The sequence below is a fragment of the Azolla caroliniana genome, unplaced genomic scaffold, assembly GCF_043228905.1.
Source record: "Azolla caroliniana isolate FFs.n. ecotype wild unplaced genomic scaffold, voAzoCaro1.0.p SCAF_1, whole genome shotgun sequence".
Lineage (NCBI taxonomy): Eukaryota > Viridiplantae > Streptophyta > Polypodiopsida > Salviniales > Salviniaceae > Azolla > Azolla caroliniana.
Genome location: NW_028230436.1, coordinates 29,053,033 through 29,059,254, shown reverse-complemented (window position 1 = coordinate 29,059,254; position 6,222 = coordinate 29,053,033). Strand labels below are relative to the sequence as shown.

Sequence of the window (6,222 nt, the reverse complement as noted above, 5' to 3'; positions counted from 1 at the left end):
GTAGGGAACCATAATATGCTGAGAATATAATAAACACGAAGTTAAAAGGAACAAGCGATTCTAATGAGTGAATGTGTGTGTATTGGGGGGGGGGGGGGGGGCACTAGGAAGGGAAGAGTTGAGATGGTCAAGGGCTTCTTGCCGGACTTTTTTTTCGATGTCGGGAGTCCGTTCGTCCGCCCATTGGGATGATAGGAAATAGTTGGTGCTGGTGCTAGTGCTAGGTGTGAACACGAAGGAACGAGGACATTGGTCGGGCCTTGCGTGGATGAGTATGGACGGATGGATGCCATGTTGTCGGAGTCACACACATTACCGTTCATTTCGTCCGTCTCTCAGAGCCGGCTCAGTCTCTATGTCTCTATCTCTGTGTGTTTGCTTGCCTCATGCGGTATCTCGGGTTTTTGGTTATTATTATTATTGGGGGGGGGGGGGGGGTGCGTGTGTGTTTGTTTTGTTGGGTTGGGTTGGGATGAGTTTTGAGGGTAGTGTTTGAGAGTTTTTACATATCAATCAATCAATCAATCAATCACTTCTATTTTTCTTTTTCTTTTCATTTGCATCCTCTGCGTTTCTCTCGTTTTTTTCGTTCTCTCTTTCTCTCTCTCCTTCTCCTGGTCGCCACGACGAAAGCTTCTGTTTGTTCTCCATATCCACCAGAAACGAAGAGGAAATCGCAGAGATCAGATACCTTCTTCCGAGCTCCAGGTATCTTCCCTTCCCTTCCCTTTATCTACGTTTCTTCTGCCCTGCTTCTCCACACTGTTTCTGTTCTCCTCTTTCTCTGTTTCGCTGGAGTTTCCTGACCTTTCCTGGTTCCCTTTTTCTTCATCATTCCTTCTCTGATCCATCAGTTAAGTGAACAAAGGCCTAAGATTCTCTCTCTCTCTCTCTCTCTCGCCCTCGCTGTATCGTTTCTTCATCAGTTAAACGAACAAAGGCTGACCCGTCTCTCTCTCTCAATTTGCAATCACAGATAGATAAACCTACATGATTTTTGTTAATTTCATTTCCCCCTCATTTTCTTAGTTCTAATTGAAAGATCTCTATCATTAATATCGCGATTATCTTAGGATAATTCTATTTCTAAGTTTCTGTACCGAAATCTTGCCGATTATCATACCATAATTCCATTTCTAAGTTTCAGTCTCAAAATCTTTCCCTTCCGTTCTCGTTTCTTCTAAATGCTTGATCCACATATACCTTTTTCTTAAGCAGCCAATGCCTTCAAGAAAAGCGTCATCATACATGTAATTCTCTATTATGAAAAAAAGAGGTTTTGCTTGCTTGAAAATTGCCCTTTTCTTTCTTCTCTTAATGGATGATATATTTCTTAGGAATTCCTGAACCAGAATTTTCACTTTCGATTCACACTTTTGTTTACTTATGCATAAGGTTCCTCGTAGACTGTTCTGTTATCACAGTCGAGATTATGTCATTTATGATTTTTCTCATACAATTAGAGAACTCTTTCTATACGAAGTTTAACTAATTCGTATTTCATGATGTCTATGCATGCATAGATAAGTACCTTTATCCCATTCCTCCTTTGGGTAAATAATGCTTCTTTATTCTTTATTCCCTGCTCTAGTGCTTATGAACAACATCCTATGATGGTCCCTTCTTTGGTCTGTATGAAACATAAAGCTTCAGTATTTCGTTCTTTGCTGCTTACGGACAATATGCTATGATATTAAATGCTTTCATTTTCTTTATTTCCCATTTCTGCTGCTTATGAACACCCTGTGATGTTAAAATGGCTTGTTTTTTGTTTTCCCCCTTCTTTGATGCTCATGAACATGTTTTACTATGATTTTTATTTTATTTTCATCTTGTCAGGGTGGTCTCGGAGACATAGTGAAATTGAGACAGAATTAAAGAATGTGTGGAGAACTGGAACAACAGTCTGGAAACAGTCCCAGCAATACATGTGAGAATGTTCTTTCCAACTCTCAAGGGTCCACAATCCATTATTCTATGGATGTTCTGAATGAACAAGAGGGAGATCCTATCTCTGATCTATTAGAATTAGCTGCTGAAAATGACTTGGAAGGTTTCAAAGAGGCCATCAAAGACGGTAAGGCAAGAACCTTTGGCTTTGGAAGTTGGTATAGCCGACAAAGTGGCACAACGCGCATGGTATTAGAGCAGAGGAATCCAGCGATGATCGCTTCCTTGTATGGGAGTGTGGATGTGCTCAAGTATATTCTAGGCTTATCTGATTCCTATGGACAAATTAACATGGCTTGTGGTTCAGATGGAAGCACATCACTGCACTGCGCTGCTGCGGGCGGTTCTCTACGTGCGATTGAGACTGTGAAGCTTCTACTTGAACACGGAGCTGACTTGAATGTGGTCGATGCTCAAGGAAGAAGGCCCGCTGATGTGATTGCTAGCTTTCCAAGGTTGAAACATGTGAAGGAAACGTTGGAAATCATATTGAAAGTGGCATCCGAGGCCACCATCTTTCCACAGGTTGATATATTTGAGAGGCTTGAATGTGATGAACCTTTTCAATCACTTGATTTCAATGGATCGAGTGTTGTAGGAGATGATGATGTTCTACCTATAGCTATATCCTCCTCCTCTGGGACATCTAATCAGTCTCCTTCATCCTCCCCCAGGGAATCAGATAAATGTACAGCTAAGGAAGGAAATGAGAAATCAAGGGAATACCCAATTGATCCATCTATACCAGATATCAAGAATAGCATGTACACAACAGATGAATTCCGCATGTTCTCTTTCAAAATACGTCCATGTTCGAGGGCGTATTCACATGATTGGACAGAGTGTCCTTTTGTCCATCCAGGCGAAAATGCTCGTAGAAGGGATCCGAGAAGGTATCACTATAGTTGTGTCCCTTGCCCCGATTTTCGAAAGGGCTCATGCAGGAGGGGTGATGCATGTGAATACGCACATGGCGTATTTGAATGTTGGCTACATCCTGCTCAATACAGAACTCGCCTATGCAAAGATGGCACCGATTGTGCAAGACGAGTGTGTTTTTTTGCTCATAAAACCCATGAGCTTAGACCCTTATATGTGTCTTCTGGTTCATCAATAACTTCTCCAAGAGATGTGGCAACAATGAGCCCTCCTCTGGCTCCAGGTTCTCCATCATCGAGCTTAATGATGAGTTCATTTTCCTTGTCAAATAATACTGTTGTACAGGTTAATCATGGAACAACGCCGTGTTTGTCTCCATCATCCTCTCCAGCTAATTCTCTCTCTGGTGCTTGGTCGTCATCATCCAATCTACCACCACTTCATCTCCCAGGGATGAGTCTACATGCTAGTAGACTGAGATCAGCCTTAAATGCTCGTGATCTCTCTCTAGATGAGCTGGGAAGGATGTCAGAGTTCGATGGACAGATTGTGAGTGAAACTTCTTCTATCTCTTCTCAGGCACTCTCGACTCAAGCCAGGTTAAATGCAGCTATTGCAGCCTCGGCCTCTGGGACTTCGTCGTCCAGAGTTGGACAATATAAAGGTTTGGAGGTCAGTGTTTCACCCACGAATCTCGAAGACTTTTTTGCATCAGAGATGGTTTCATCTCCTCAGTCTACGATGCATGACTCATTGATGATCGAAACACAGATGAAACCGTCCTCACAAGCCTTTATGTCCATATCCGATCAAATGCAAATACAAATGCAACGGCAAACAGCTCTAGAGTCTCTAGTGCAAAGCTCTCCAAAGCATTATGCTTCTACTCAAACACTTGCGTTACCCGAGTTTAACTTGCAATGCCCTCCAAAGCTTTATCCTTCTACACAAACACTTATGTTACCTGAGCCTAACTTGCAAGGATCTCCAAGGCAGTATTCTTTAACACAATCACCATCTTATAACCTCGGTTCACTTGGTCGAATGTCATCATTTGGAGGGTTAGATGTTGATAGAAAGACTAGCAATGGTGTGGCATTAAAACCAGGGATACTAGCAGTTCAAGCGTCTTTTTCTCAGGGTGATACAAAAAGTCATAGTTCAAGAGAGTTAGGAGCAAATTCTCCTTTGTGTGGTTGGGGTTCTCCCACTGGAAAGCTAGAGTGGGGGATGCAAAGAGAAGATTTGTCGAGGTTTAAAAAGTCTTCTTCATTTGATCTAAGAGAAAGACAGGAGGAAGCATGGGTTGAGACGATAGTTAAGGAAGAGTCTGGTATCAATGCCAGTGCCTCTGACGATTGTGCTTCTTCTCGAGATGCTGATCTCTCTGTTCTTGGGTCATGGATGGAGAACATGCACTTGGATCAAATCGTAGCTTGAATGAAGCAAACTTGTATATACCCATTATTTCTTTCGGGTGGGATATGCAAATGTTTCAAATGACCCTGGCCACGTTATTCAATTATCCTATATCATTTTTTGATTTGTTCTCTGGCATGGAAATGGTTATTGTCTGGTTTTAAAACCACAGACTAAGTTATCATATCTGGTGCTTCAGTAATGAAGTACCTACCACTGTCTGGGCATGGAAAAAGAAGCCATGGATATGATTACCATAATTCAAGTAGGGATTATTTATTATTTGTTATTTATTATTCTCATTCTCAATCTCATTATCATATTATCAGAAGGAGACCCGCAATTGGGATTCTCTTTCCACTGAATAAAACAGTGCAAAAAGAAAACATTTACCCCCAATAAAAGGTTGGATTATAACCTTTCTGGAGAGATTCTACAACTAGATTTAGATGACTGTTTTATATTATTATTCCATTAGTTTTCCCGGATGGAATCTCAAATGCCTTTGGGAATGGAATAAATCAACTTCTACCAGCGGAAATGATTGCTTTGCATTTGTTATTGTACAGTAATGTATGAGAAAATGCATGAAATGGATGATATGCTATCAGAATTTATTCTATGGATTTTATTGTATCAGTGTCGAGGGAATATTCCTCAGCTACCTATGGCCATCATCGAATCAGAAATGGAATTGATGGTTTTGATTGATTGGTTGAATAATAATTGGATCAAACCATGTAGTTGATATATTTCAGTCATCCAAATTCATGTGTTTCGGAACCTCCCGTTTGATATGGCTTGAAGAATATTGTAATATTTTGTATCCCATGTTACATATACATATACATATATATTGATCAATTGAGCATTGAACACTCTCTGACCATAATGATGGCTCAGTGCTGAAAACAAATGAATGCATTTCAGCGTGGATAAAAGGGGTTTCAAAAAAATATGTAGGCGCATACCCTTTTTTTGTTGAGATTACAAATAAATCAGGCCCAAGAGGTTTTGTTATGAATTTGATTTAGTTAATCTTTGAGCAGAATTTCAACATGTTGATGTGTTTGTTTAATTTTTCCTTCATGCTTGTTCAAAGCAAGAAGGGTTTTGTTTTTGTAGATGTTTTTGTAGTATTCACTGTTAGATTATGTTGTAAAAAGTTTAAATGGATTTTAATAGTAAACTTCTTTTGCAAGTATTTCATTGACATTGACGATGGTGGAGGAACAAATAAAAAGACATTTCTCTCTAATTGATGGAGCTTCCTAAGTTCCTTTTTATATGGAATTTATTGAAATGGGATGATTAGTTTATGAGATTTGACTAAAATGCTGCAGGATTCAATGGCCTTAACAAAACCAAAAACATTGAGGGGCAGTGCTTTACATCCTTTCCATTATATGCACATGGAAATTTAATGATATGTGACTGTAACATACTAGGATAAGTTCAAATTATCTCCAACAAATCAAACAATAAAGAAGAGGAATTCCTCCATAGGCCTAGACCAAAGCAAGCAACTAGTTTCCTACTTTAGCATCTCTTGGTAAACATAGTCCAATATCATTTCAATGGATGCGTTTATTTAGAATCGTGAACCCTAGGACCTACTTGAGTTTTATGGATTACATAAAATCTCTCAAATATGTTTTGTTGGATTCTAAAATCCTATGATAATGTAATACATAGTTTTTTCCACTTGAAAAGGCATCTTTGAAGTATATGTATTGCTAGATTTTCAATGATTGAATAATCTAGTTTATATTCTACTATAAATTTTGCAACAATTTTCTCAAATTCTTGATATGTTTCTTAATGCTCAACAACTTTAATAGTATTTTTATTCACTTGAATAAAAATGTCTCCTTTTATCCCATAAAAATTGGAACTCTCTAGTTTTGACATTCTTCTTTCTTCTTTTTTTTTTCAAAAAACTTCTTCTTTTATACCCGTGTTTGATGAAATGTG

At 39.1% G+C, this 6,222-nt stretch overlaps 1 pseudogene; it reads left to right on the top strand.

Moving 5' to 3' along the window:
- Positions 1–1,013: 1,013 nt before the first annotated feature.
- LOC147869510 (zinc finger CCCH domain-containing protein 30 pseudogene) lies at positions 1,014–4,881 on the top strand (annotated as a pseudogene).
- Positions 4,882–6,222: the final 1,341 nt, after the last annotated feature.